This window comes from Dermacentor albipictus, chromosome 5, assembly GCF_038994185.2.
Source record: "Dermacentor albipictus isolate Rhodes 1998 colony chromosome 5, USDA_Dalb.pri_finalv2, whole genome shotgun sequence".
Classification (NCBI taxonomy): Eukaryota; Metazoa; Arthropoda; class Arachnida; order Ixodida; family Ixodidae; genus Dermacentor; species Dermacentor albipictus.
The window spans coordinates 25,324,905-25,339,405 of record NC_091825.1 but is presented as its reverse complement, the minus strand read 5'-3'; the positions used below and the strand labels follow the sequence as shown (position 1 = coordinate 25,339,405).

The 14,501-nt window shown below is 41.5% G+C and overlaps 1 protein-coding gene across 4 annotated transcripts in view; it reads left to right on the top strand.

Annotated features, from left to right (window-relative positions):
• Nucleotides 1-14,501, top strand: part of LOC135898293 (ABC transporter G family member 23-like) — a 222,863-nt gene that overhangs the window by 58,248 nt on the left and 150,114 nt on the right. The gene's annotated exons all lie outside the window — the stretch shown is intronic.

The following is a 14,501-nucleotide window of genomic DNA, read 5'->3' as shown; positions in this document are numbered from 1 at the left end:
CACATGAGAAAGCGTCAGCTAGATTTGAATGGGTAGTGTCGTTACCGCGTAGGTGGCTTATCAGTGACCACGTCTTGGCCGGGTTTCGAACGGATAATTGAAACTGACGTTAAAAGTAGCGTCGTTTTGCGCATCGTATAAGGGGGACGACTTTATTCCTTGCGATTCTGTTGCTAGCCCGAATCTCAGCATTGCTTCGAGTTCGTTTAAGCCGTTTCCACAGCAAGTTACGGTATGCGAGAACATTCATGATATCCACGGTAAGGCAGTTGTGATTTCTTCTCTGTTTAGTTAGAACAATTCGAGTGCAGGCTTCTTGAAACCTGCGTATTTTCGAACAAAATTTTTCATAAATAAACACTGGCACTCCAGAAACAATCATTGAAAACCAGTGAAACCTGCCAATCATCTCATCCAATTTGCGTTGATCAACAAAGACAACATGCGTCATCCTATCTGAGCTCTTTACTTTCCAACGTTGAGGTGTGTTAAAAAGACGCCTCAAGCTAAAACGACAGACAGTGAAGTAGTGGTCTGCTAAGCGTTGCGTAATCACGCATGAATGCAGATCGTGATTAAGCGCCCGTGCGGTGATGTGGTCTAAGCAAGAATGCGTTATTCGGCCATTCACAATTTCTTCACGTGTGAAGGTGGTGACCATGCTTTCGAGGCCAAAAGCAGAAAGGGCAGATAAATTGTCTGACACTTGAGCTTTGCCTGGGCATAATACGTGAATATTTAAATCACCGGTGAGGCAAAACACCTCCTCATCACTGAAACGCTTCAAAACAGTCTCTAATTCTATTATAAAGCGACTAACGCTGTTTGCAAAAGGCCGGTAGATCGTTAACAAAGTAAGAGTGGTCTGAAAAAAGCTTACATTTAAACACAGGCATTCCGCATTAGCAAGATCTACATCAATGCGAGATCTACATCAATGCGTGATACTGTGTATTTTTCATTCACAAAAACTGCAATCCTACCCCCTCGATGGTGTCAACGAGTATTAAATTCTGCACTGGTAACCCTTTATGACAAAAAACTGCGCGCTTGATTCAGGAATATTTATTTCGGTTAGCACAAATACATCTACAAAATTTGTTGCATCTTCTGCAATATGTTTAAACTCATCCCAGTATTTACGTAGACTGCGAATATCTATATTGACCAAAGTAAAGTATAATTCGGAATTTGGACCGAAGCTGTCCCTAAAAGCTTGAAAGCTCGGAAAATCGGATTTTTTCAACATCCATTTGATTGGTAATGCGAATGAGTGGAGAGACTTCGTCCTTCTTAGCGAACATTTGCCTGCTCTCACCCAAAGGAACTTGTACTTGTGTTGCTTGCCTGCGGCCCGCGCAAGCCAGAACAGATGCCGATTAGCCTTGGTTAGATTGTCATTAAAGTAAAGCTTCGGAAGCACTTTGGATTCACAGAGCTGTCGAAGCTTTCCACGACCCTTGATCCAGTTTTCTTTCATGTTTACCGTTGAGAAACGAACCAAGATTGTAGGGACAGTGTCTGTTTTGCCAGAAAGTCGGTGGACAGCAACGACGTCAGCATCAACAGAAAATTCGGGTAAATCAATTTTCTCAGCCAGATCATGCAGTATTTTCTTCAAATCTTCCTTATCGACAGCCGGCAAACCAGGAATTTCCAAATTTGCCTTTCTGCTGTGCTGTTCAGATTAATTTTGATCGCGCTGCAATCGTTGCAAAATCTCAGCCTGAACACGGACAGCCTCATTTAACTTCTGAATTTCTCTGTCTCTGGTCCTTGCGGCTTCTTCAGACAACTTGAGCTGTTCACATGTAGTCTCGTACTGCTTTGAAAAGAATGTGACGGCGTCTTCGAGGTCAGAGACGGTCTTCGACAGCTTTAAGAATTCTGCTTTCAGAAGGATTAGCGAATCAACCTCAGAATGCAGCAGTGCCGGTAGTACTTCTAAGCTTTTTTCTACATCCTTCATTTCCGCAACAAGAGCTAAAATAGCGTCGTTATTGCCTGCCGCCTGCGCTGAATCTGACTGGGATGAAGAAGGTTGCTTTTTGTTCGCTCTGCAGGTCTTGCATACCCTACCCTCACGTTTCGCCTGTCCCATAGTGTTAAAGGTATTAGGGGCAATACCCGAGCAAGTCTGTCCGAGATGATATGAATATTTGCATTCGCAACACGCCATAATACGTCTAATACTAGGCAGACTTTTTTGACAGGTAATACAAAGGCTGTCTTCGGACATCACGACAGGTTATAAAAGCAACGCTTGGCAGTCGGCAGCACCACACATACAATGAGAAGCAAAAGATTACAAAGGAAAATATACCTGCGGAAGTGCAGGCGATCAGTTTAACAGGCCAATATATCGCTGCCGACTGCGAAGCGGTCTGGGTTGAGTGAGCGTTTTATGCTGAAACGCCTGGTCAGCGTTGCCAGAAGAGCAGGATCCAGGCGATGAAATCAGCCGAGCTGTGTCGGTAGGCGTCGATGAGCGCACCTCTTCCAATCCAGCGGGAAGAACCTTCAGCAGGCTCTGTGGAAGTACAAGCGATCAGTTTCACAGGCCAATGTATCGCTGCCGACTGCGGCAGCGATAATAATAATAATAATAATAATAATAATAATAATAATAATAATAATAATAATAATAATAATAATAATAATAATAATAATAATAATAATGTTTATTGCCACACAATATACAAAACAACACAAGCAGGCCGGTCTAAGCCTTAGTTGGCTTGTAGGACCGTGCCAATGAAAATGATAGGCAAGGCAAAAAGATGCACATAAATTGATGAGACATGAAAGAAAAAAATAAAACTAAAAACAAAAAATTGAAAAGAACAACATAACATTTGGTTATCTACATATAACAAAAGCTCAAGAGGTAAATATTGCGATGCAGAAGAAATGTACAAGAGGTTAATTTTACTCTATCTGCTTTAAGAAGTGCTTGAGCGTGCTTTTTGATGTCGCGTTAAAAATTTCTTCTGGCAATTTGTTAAATATGTCAGGCACATAGGCACAGCGTCTGGCCGTGCCATACCTTGTGGCTGAACGCGGAACTACTTACCGGACATGTTTTCTAAGCTCCCTTGTGGTGGCACTTTTTTGTTTGAAAGCGGAATTCCAGAAATGTTTAACTACAACTGTTTCTATAAGTAATGAATGGAAGTTCGGTAGACCAAGTTCACGGAAGATTTTTGCAGATGTTACTATTGGGGAATTGTATGCAACATTTTTAATAATAATAATAATAATAATAATAATAATAATAATAATAATAATAATAATAATAATAATAATAATAATAATAATAATAATAATAATAATCTTTATTAAGCACCCAAGAAAATCAGTACAGCAAAACGGGCCCATCTAAGCCAATGGTGGCTTGTGTGATGTGGCCCGGCATCGTCAGCTAAGCGATGTGGTTGCACTGTACATGCACAAATTTAAAACTAACAAATACAAAGGAAAACAGATGATCGTGATAAACGTAGATCAGGTTTCCAAGGCATCGAAACAAAAGCATATAGTAGTCACAACTGCGACAAACAACAGGAAAATAAATACATACATCTGTATTACAACGTGTGCAATACGCTCTTCAATTTAGACCGAGAGTCCACAGAAAAATAGTCGTCTGGCAAATTATTAAATATCTTGGGGACGTACACGCAGCGTCTTGCTGCTCCGTGTCTAGTAGATACGCGCGGTACAACGAAGCGCTTTTCTTTGCGCAGCGGTCGCGGGAAGGCGTGCGGTTGCTTAAATTCATCCGTCCAGAAGTGGCGCAGCACAACCGTAGAAATGAATAAAGATTGAAAGGATGGGAAACCGAGATCATGAAAAATATTTTTGTTTGATGGTGTCATGCGATTATAAGCCACACTTTCTAATGTATTTTTTTAAGAGGTTATCGAATCTGTCCTGCCAACGTTGGGAGCAGAAAGCGAAAATCGTTATACCATACCTTAAGGTGATGTATGCAAGGGAATGTACTATCATTGTTTTAGTCTGAAACGGCACCAAACTTTTAATGTTAAAGAGTAAACATGCGACAGATCTTAGTTCGGAGTATACATGCGCCCCATGATTATGCCATGACAAGTCACTATCGAAATGAATGCCGAGATATTGAGTTTGTAATTTCGACAGGAGTACACTTACAGGATAAACAGTCTTGGGCTTGAAGATACACTGCAATGACCGTGGTTCCAATCTTTAGGGGATTTTTTAAGCATATAATTTTTGTGTTTTTTTTATTGACGGTAAGTTTGTTTTCAAAAAGTCAGACCATAGCTTCATGCACCGATTGCTGCAGATATTCAGCAGCCTTTTTGTAATTAACATGCTTTGTTAGAAGGACGTATCGTCTGCATACTGATACACTTTACCATTTGGGATTACTGAAATGAAATCGTTCACAAGAATGTTAAACAGAAGAGGCGATAAAATTGACCCTTGAGGGACACCAGCACCAAGGGATAATTTGCTGCTATAGTATTTGGTACCTATAACAACCATTTCAGACATGTCGATGAGATAGTTCTGAAGAAGAGTATAGAAGGGGCCCCCAGAACCAGTAATATATAGTTTGCGAAGTAATATGTCATGGCAAACTGAATCAAAGGCTTTGGATACGTCGAGAAACAAAGCACAGCTAAACAGATTGAGTTCAAAAGCAGAATACAAATCATCTGCAAATTCTTCCAGGAGTGAAATTGTACCGCGGCCTTGCACGAAACCAAATTTTTGGTCAGACAAAATTGAAAACTTTTGAATGAAAGAAGTCATAACCTCAAGCAAAAATTTTTCTATAACCTCAGATAATACGGGCAAAATGGATATAGGCCGGTATAGTTTTCAATAATTGATTTCTTTCCTACCTTATGAAGTGGTTTAACTAAATCACTTTTTAGATTTTGTGGCACAGTTCCAGTATCTAGGAAGCCATTTAACATGAAAAGCACAATATCTGAAAGCGCCTCAAAGTTTCTTCTCAGCAAGCTTACAGATATTCCATCTACTTCAGGTGGTTTATTCGTTCGAAAACTGCGAATGATCCGGGCAAGGTCCGATTTCGGAAGCCGCGGTAAAAATGTGGATGCTGTCAAAGAATCACCAAGCGTCACATCTTGCCATGCTCAGACAACGCCTCTGTTGAAGCCTGACTGAACAAATGATTGAACAAGTCAGCTGTTTCGACAGGGTTCCCGGGAAAATGTTGCATCACAGATTTTACAGTCTCGGATTTCGCTCTGAGATGGTTTATCAGCAACGAAGTTTTGGTAGCACTTTTGGACGATTGATAAAATTTGTGTAGGAAAAAGCGATGTTTTGCAGCGCGGAGAAGAGCAATTACTTTATTTCTTGCAATCGTATATTCTAATTGGAGGTCTTTATTGTTAGGGATACGTTTACTTTTTTTTTCCAAAGCCAATCCCTGTGAGATATGGCTTGCATAATATCGAAATTAATCCACGGATAGCTTTTCCTGCACTTTTTATTCCTGAGAAATGTGCAGTGCCGTTCGAAATGTGCTGTACGCTCACAAAAGCTATCGTACACTTGGTTTGGGGGCCTACCGGCAATCAACGAAGACCAGGTACAATTCACAATGAGACTGTCAAGTTTCTTTTGATCCACAAACTTAATCTGAAATTATGACGTGGTTCTGACTGTCACTTGAATACTGCGTGCCAACGAACGATACACTTAGGGATACAGGGCAAGCGACAGCATAGTGGTCAGATAATCTATGAGTGATAACACAAGAATTGAGCGAATGATTAGGTGCTCGAGCCTCAATATGGTCTAAGCAAGACGTTACGACACGGCCATTCAAAATTTCGTCTCTTGTCGGTACAATCACCGTTGACGTGAAACCATAAGATGCCAAAACGGATAAATAATCTGATACTAAGGTGTTTGTTGGACATAGAATGTTTGATTTGATTTATTGATTTCCATTCACACACACACATGTACAGAGGAGTGGTAAATGGAGGTGGATGAGGGAAAAAAGCCGCACAGACGCGGCTTGAGGTAACCTCACCCCCTTAGGTACAATATGGCTGCATGGGGTTACACATCAAGCGCCATATAAATTACATTTATCTAGTGGCCATAAAACATTGCAGTTATGCAATATATGAAAGAACAGTGAAATATTTCCACAATAACAATGCAAAACACACTGCGGCATTGGAATAAATAAATGATATACACTTGTTAACATAGAAAAAAAAGAGGAGCATAACACACATTATTAATCATTAACAAACTTGCTCTAAAGTGAAAGCAATAGAGTTTTAAATTCTGACAGTGATAAATCCTGTAAATTGAAGCCTGCTCTGTCGTATAAATTCAGTAATCTTGGAAGGTTGTTACACAACATTTGACAACCGTAGTTAGTTGTAGAGCGCGGAACCTTCCAGACTTCAGGTGTACGAGTTGAATAACGGTATGAATTGACGGATAGATTTGCAAGTTCTACAAGTAAAGTATTGTTACGTTTGGTATTAAAGTAATACTCGCGTAATAGTCTGCAGTTATAGATGTTATGGGCTGTCGCAATGTTGTATTTCTTGAACAGGTTTTCAGTATGGGCGGCAAACGGTACATTAGCGATGACACGTATTATTTTCTTCTGCATACGGAATAATTTACTCAAGTTAGATTCAGTTGTGGTGCCCCATACAAGATGCCCATAATGTATGTGAGACACGAATAAGGCATTATAAATTAATAATTTTACAGAGACGGGTAAAGTATATCTGTAGCGATTTAAAACACCTGTTATGCGGCTAAGTTTTTGGAGTAAAAAGCTTACATGGTCGTCCCATTGCATGGTACTCGTGAAGTGAACCCCTAACACCTTTGCAAAAAAAGTGAGTTCTATATTTGTGGATCTATACGCTAATGTTAGATCTGGAGGAAGAATACTCATGCCTTTGGTATGAAAAATTACGGCCTTTGTTTTCGCCGTATTTACTTTTAGACAGTTCTCAACGAATATTGAAATCCCCTGCCAGGCAAACTTGATCTATTGATGACCAGCTCTTCAATGCTTCTTCTAGTTCCACCACAAAACTAGTTGCACTATTACTTGGGGGTCGGTACACCGCTAACAATAACAGTTCATAATTTACACAGTAAACATTTACGGCGAGGCATTCCGCATGCCTGAACGTAAAGTCTACCAGTGAAGTGTCATATTTTGAATTTACAAATATAGCAATGCCGCTGCCTCTACAGTTAGTCCGTGTTATACTGCAACACCTGTATCCATTTAACGAGAACATATGTAGGAAATATTCTGACACGTTTATTTCTGTGACCACAAAAGCATCTACAAAATCAAGTAAAGATTCAGCTAACACTTTTAATTCGTCCCCGTATTTACGTAGACTCCTAATGTTTATGTTCACAAGTGTAAAATCGCTTGGTGACGTGCGCAAAAACGACTTCTTGAAAGAGGTGAAATCGGATAACTCACTGAAAGTCGCTGCCATTCTGCTTAAGCAATTCTTTTAATATCAGCTTCCCAGTTCACAGGAATGAGAGAGGAATTTGAGTCTTTTTTTGCGTAAATTTTTCCGCCTTTCACCCAGCAGTAGTTGATTCTTTTTTCTTTCGCTGCCATGCGCGTGCGCCAGAACAGGTCCCGATTCATGCAAAATAGAAGTGAGGCGTGCAGACAGGACACAAGAGGAGAGAAGTGGACAACACGAGCGCCGATAGTCGGCGTTGATAGTCGGCGTTCGTGTTGTCCACTTCTCTCCTCTTGTGTCCTGTCTGCACGCCTCACTTCTATTTTGCATAATGAATCCTTACCAACTAGCTCAGCTTTCTGTCGTTCCCGATTCATCTTGGTTAGGTTGTCGTTGAAGAAAAGGTTCAAGTCTGAATCAGTCACACATAACTGTCGCAGTTTCTTACGCCCGTCAAACCACGCCTCTTTCACTGATACTGTCGAGAAACGGATAAGCACAGTTTGGTCTTCTTTCTTGCTAGGCAGCCGATGGGCTGCTTCAATGTCTGAGATCGAAAAGTTCAGCTCAAGCTAATTCGCAAGGTCAACCAGTTTTTCCTTCAAGTTCTCATGTTCTTCTTGTTGCAGTCCTTCAATCTCCGGATTACATTTTCTGCTATTTGGCTCATTTTCGTTTTGAACTTCACGTAGAGCTTGTAGTTCCTCTGACTGTGCTTGTACCGTCGCTTTCAGTGCGCCAATTTCTGCCTCGTGTGCTGCAGCAAGTTCTGTGCTAGCTTTCACCTGCTCAAGTGCCGAGTCATATTGGTTTGACACAAACGCGAGTGATTCTTCCAGTTGTCCGACAGATTTAGCTTCGTGAATTCTGCCTTGAGCAGCAAGAGCGAGTCAACTTTCTGGTGCAAAACTGGCAGTGATGCTCGGTTAGCTTTGATCTCCCGGATTTCGCGCCGCAGTACCTGTTCAGATTCGGTGATTTTCCCTGCAGGAGCCGCTTTTGACTGGGAAAAGGTGCGTTTTTTTCCAGTTCGACATGTTTTACAAATCCATGAGTCCTTTTTCGCTTGTCCCATGTCCATATAGGTACTACTACTAACACCGGAACATGCCTGTCCTAGGTGGTAGCCGAGTTTACACTCGAAACAACACAGATACCGTCCATCGTCCGGTAGCACTTCTTGGCATGTAACGCAGTCGGCGCAGTGTTCTAAATGTGACATAGTTCGACACAAGCACGGTGCAGTCAGCGGCAACAGAACCGATAGGTAAAGGTAAATTAGAGTCCAGTACCTGATAAAATACAGAGCATCAGTGTTGGGCCGTTCGAATCGCCCCGACTGCAGAGCGTCACAAAGAATGCTGTCTTCTTAAATAGGCAAGCCTAGGAGCCAAGGTTTCCAGATGCGATGATTTTCGGCGATTGAAGCGCCAGGATCAGGATGGAGGCGCCCGGATCGTTTTCATCGATGGAAGAGCCAGGATTAGCAGGGCGATGATCAACCAAGGGGGCGGTGAATCTCAGACTGGTCGATATTTGCAAACCTGATAACATTCAGAGCAGCAGTGTTGGGCTGTTCGAATCGCCGCCGAGTGCCATATAATAATAATAATAATAATTAATAATAATAATAATAATAATAATAATAATAATAATAATAATAATAATAATAATAATAATAATAACAAGAAGTTTATTTACACGCATCCAAATGCAAAACAATGAAGCGGGCCTGTCTAAGTCCACGAGGACTTGTGCGAGTCGGTACAGAGTCGGTACAGCGATGTGGTTATATATTTACATAATAGGTGAAAATGACGTAATTTACATAACGCATTTCTTTTTCAAACTTGCGGAAGCAAGGTTGGTAGTATTACCTGTTAACGGACAATGACATAGTAAACAAAGACAAACACATAAACAACTTGAGTAAATATCAGAACTAAAATTCAACGTTTTATCAATAATTTCTTCAACGGTTTTTTTCAAGTTGCCAAAAGAATTCATCAGCCAAATCATTAAATATTTTGGGGATGTATACACTTCTCGCTTCTCCATACTTAGTAGTGGAATAGGGTAATTTAAAGGTTTTTTGTTTCTTAACAATTGAGGTGCATCGTATGCCTCTTTGAATTATTCGCTGCAATTATGCTGCATAATGACCGGTCTGGTAAATAAATCCTTAAATGTGCAAACTCCTAATTCATAAAAAATATTATTGTCATGTAGTGTAGTACCGTAAGCAACATTTTTTAATATGTTTTTTAGTAGTTTATCAATCTGATTTTTCCAGCGCTCTGCACAAAAGGCGAAGATCGTTGTACCATACCTCAGCACACTGTACGCTAATGCATGAACTATCATTTTCTGTATTGGTATAGGTACTCCACCCTTTAAGTTGAGAAGCAGATATGCAACACTCCGTAGTTTGCCACATAAAAACGCCATGTGAGGCTGCCAAGACATGCCGCTGTTGAACGTTATACCCAGGCACTTGAATGTCTCCACATATTCTATAGCAGTACATTTACGTGAAATACAATGTTCATGATGTAGAAACATTGGCAAGTCTATTTTTTTTAGTTTTGAATGGACCTTGGAAGCACATGATTTTGCTTTTCTTAGCATTGATATTACACAATTTTCTTCAAGCCATTGCATGGCCTTATGAAGTGCACTCTGTGGGGCGTTAATAGCTTACTCATGACGCATATGATGTGTGAGTAGAACCGTAGCTTGTGCATATTGATACACCGTAGCTTTTGTAATTATCGTGAGAAAGTCGTTCATAAATAAATTGAAAAAGACAGGGGACACGCATCCCTGTGGGAACCCCAGCTGTAATATATTTTCTAGCGCTAATAATTTCTTTACTACCCATGATTACCTGTGATCTGTCATGTAAATAATTGCAAATAAGATAGAGAAGGGACGCCTAAAACACAAACGAAACTTTTCCAATAAAATGTCGTGATTTACAGTTTCGAACGCTTTTGCTAAATCCAAAACCTAAGCACAACTATGCAGGTCCTTATCTAGAGCAGAATATAGTTCATCGGTGAATTATTCTAATAATGTAATAGTACCTCGCTCAGGAACAGATCAAGAAATAGCAAATAATAATAATAATAATAATAATAATAATAATAATAATCCTATTTTATGTACACTGCTGGACGAAGAGATCCCCCTGCGATCTCCAAGTAGCCCTGTCCTGTGCCAACCAATTCCAGCTTGCGCCTGCGAATTTCTTAATTTCATCACTCCACCTAGTCTTCTGCCGTCTTCGAAAGCGCTTCCTTTCTCTTGGTACCCATTCTGTAACCCTAATGGTTCACTGGTTATTTAACCCACGCATTACATGACCTGCCCAGCTCCATTTGTTCCTCTTAATGTCAATTAGAATATCGGCTATCCCTGTTTGCTCTCTGATACACACCGCTTTATTCCTGTCTCTTAACGTTGCGCCTAACATTCTTCGTTCCATCTTTCTTTGCACGGTCTTTAAGTTGTTTTGGAGCTTCTTTGTCAGTCTCCAAGTTTCTGCCCCTATGTCAACACCAGTAGAATGCATTGATTGTACCCCTTTCTTTTTAATGATAATGGTAATCTTCCAGTCAGAATCTGACAATGTCTGCCGAATATGCTCCAACCCATATTTCTTCTGTAAATTTTCTTCTCATGATCAGGGCCCACTGTGAGTAACTGACCTAGGTAAACGTACTCCTTCGCAGGCTCTAGAGCCTTACTGGCGATCCTGAACTCTTGTTCCCTTGCCAGGCTATTGATCATTATCTTTGTCTTCTGCATAATAATCTTCAACCCCATTGTTATACTCTCTCTTTTATAGTCCTCAACCATTTGTTGTAACTCGTCCCCAGTGTTGCTGAAAAGGACAATGTCATCCGCAAACCGAAGGTTGCTGAGATATTCGCCGTCGATCCTTACTCCTAAGCCTTCCTAGTTTAATAGCTTGAATACTTCTACCAAGCACGCAGTGAATTTCATCAGAGAGATTGTGTCTCCTTGTCTGAACCCTTTCTTCATAGGTATCTCCCCACTTTTCTTGTGAAGAAATTAAATGAAAAAACATTAGCCAGTTGCACTATGCTCTAGCACACAACTTAATTTGAGGATGAATAGTCCAAGATTCATTTTCTGCCACTTTAATAGCTCTAAGAACGCGTTTAAAACTTGTTTCAATTTTATTTTTGCGTTAAAATTATTCCACACAAGTCAATGTAAAGAGGCACATCAATGACTGCTGCCGAAAATATCTCGTACATATTTTTGTGCAGCAACCTAATACTCTTCGTGATTTTGCGTGTAGGCACGTCTTATCGTCTTGAATAGTGTAACCAGTTGTACTTAAATTCATTTGATTCCTCTTGCGGTTGGTGTACCAATGTTACTTTGAGCAACAGAATGCAGTCTATAGGAAGTTTTTTCCCAGCGAGTCTTACACCATTCATGTAGTTTTCCATCTCTTCAACGCAACTGCAAATATCGAAGTTGTCATCATTTTATTCCGACTTGCCACTCTCGAAATTTGCATTTTGTTGCCGCTGTCAATTTTGGCGATGCGCGTCCACTTGTTGACAGGCAAGGCCGCTGTTAAACTCACTGCGCTGCCTACATTTGAACGCCGGGTCGTCCGTCTCTCGCCTGAGCACGGTCACCTCAAGGTATCTGTGGTCTTTGTAAACTGGGAACGACATTCGCCGGGGTTTTTTCAGTGTCCCGAAGACGAAAAAAGGCGGGGCGTATGGTGGCGCGCGGGTGCCCACTGGCACCGTTTTCCCGGCGACCAAAGCGCGCCGCAGACGTGCACTGATCTGTGCAGTATGCCGTTGATGTGGCCTGGTGTGTCCCGGCTTTCTCAAAAACGGACAAGCGCCGCTGACCAAACGTGTTCGTAGGGCTGCAGTTTTTGTGGTCTGCGGTTTTGCTGATTGGCAAGTAGCATGCCCGAACCTATTACTGACCCGAGGCAGGGCTCTAAATTCCAGATCATGAGAACGAAATTTACAGGCGAATAAAAAATGAGTTAGCGCGCATACAGCAGGTATTCATGACCGGCCAGCTTACCGCTTTATGCTCATAAACTCTACAACTAAATTGCATTAAATCAGTACTTCGCTCTATGGGGTTGAAATTTGGAGGATAACAAACAAATGTGAGATGAAACTAAGGACTGCTCAACGAGCGATGGAACGTCTCTGACACCGAGAGGTTGAAAGAAAGCAGCATAGATTGCTAGTAAGTGCGCACAGCTGATAGCCTACGCTAGGTGGAAGTCCAGCAGGACGTATGTTCCAACGCGTAAACGGTAAAATAGGCAATAGCTGGTTTTACTGCCTTAACAAAATGGGGCCCGGGGGCCACGAAACCCGGTAGTGGGCGAAATTACTATGCTTTGCGTACAGATGAGGAAACCTGTAGGTACGGTCTGGAGTAAGAAGGCGTAATTGTGTGTTGCTGGAAGAGGCGCTCGTCCGCCAGTAGGTCGGCTGATAACAATGATGGCGCGCTCTAAGAGGTCTATTGCGACGGTTCTGGTAAACAACTTCCTTCATGGGGATAAGTGGTATTGCAGTTTTGTCAGTTAGCTTGTAATTGATGTTACAGAATTATGTCGAGCACGTTCAGAAACAAAAATGGTAATGATGCTCTCCACGCGAGCTACCTCTTCAATATTTATATATTTCAGTTCACTAAAATGAGCTTGATTCAGCTCACGGGAATGTCGGTAGCATCTCTTCCTTATTATTATTATTATTTTTTTCATTTCAACAACTTTGGGTATATAAGAAAGACCATACACGAGAAGCGTGTCTGGTCGTGTCTTTATTCGGCAAGATTGCCTACAGACAGCAGAGTAAGTACTGGAGTACACTCTTAAAACAATTTACACCTTTTGTGGATTGTCTTTTCCCATAACAATAATCCTCCAACCCATATTTCGTCTTCTCTAAGTTTTCTTCTCATGATCAGGGCCCACTGTAAGTAATTGATCTAGGTAAACGGTGTGTAGAAGAGGTGTATGTAAGAGGTGTCTTGCGCGCATTTCCTTTCTTTAACACTGCGAGCCCGGTACTTTCAAGTCCCGAACGGCATGTGCGTTATCAGCGTGAAACAGCATTCTCGACAGGAAAGTAGCGAGCCCTGAGTTTTCTCAAGAAAGGAAACGCGAGCAAGGCATATGACGATCATTCTTGTGGGAAAAATATGCACCCGAACGGGTGCAACTGTTTTAAGAGTCTACATGTTGGAAAAGGCCTTCATCAAACTGCTGTTCGTCTGTAAAAGAACTATGTACGCTACTTTACGTACTGTCTAAAAGCACTTATAGGCTGTACACACTTTCATTTTTAATCAGCTGTTGCGTGCAATGCGTACCTAGATTACTGTATATTAACTCTGTGGCGACTCTCTTAAAACGAAATTTGCAGGGAAATAATATGCAAGGTGAGCGTAGATAGTCCATAAGAGGTGTATATAATAGTGCCACTTCTGAGGGTAGAAGTCAGGGGCGCTATGACGTAAAGCTATTCCAAACTTTTCTATTCCAATTCTGCAATCAGCTCTCCGCGATCGATCAAAAACTTTTTTGAATCGCCGCCACTTCGCCTGCCTGTCACGCGACGTCACCAAAACCGCGATAGCTCCCCATCTGATATGATGCGTACACACTGATCATGCATTATTGGACCGAACGAAAGACAAATAATTTTATTCTGATTCGACGCCTTTTTGCCACTAGCCCTCGGCTATTGGTCAAAAGATATTGGGCTGCGCCCACTTGACTTGCCTGTCACGCGACGTCACAAAACCGCGAAAACTCACCTCGTCAAAGTGACGTGTACGAGCTAGGTGCATCAATATGCCGAACAAAACTGAATTTTTTTTGCTGAATAGCCGCAGGCTGCCCCGTTCCGAAAGGAATAAAAGATGGTTGCCGCAGATCGTTCAGGCACTGGCTACTCGCACCTGCCGGAGAGC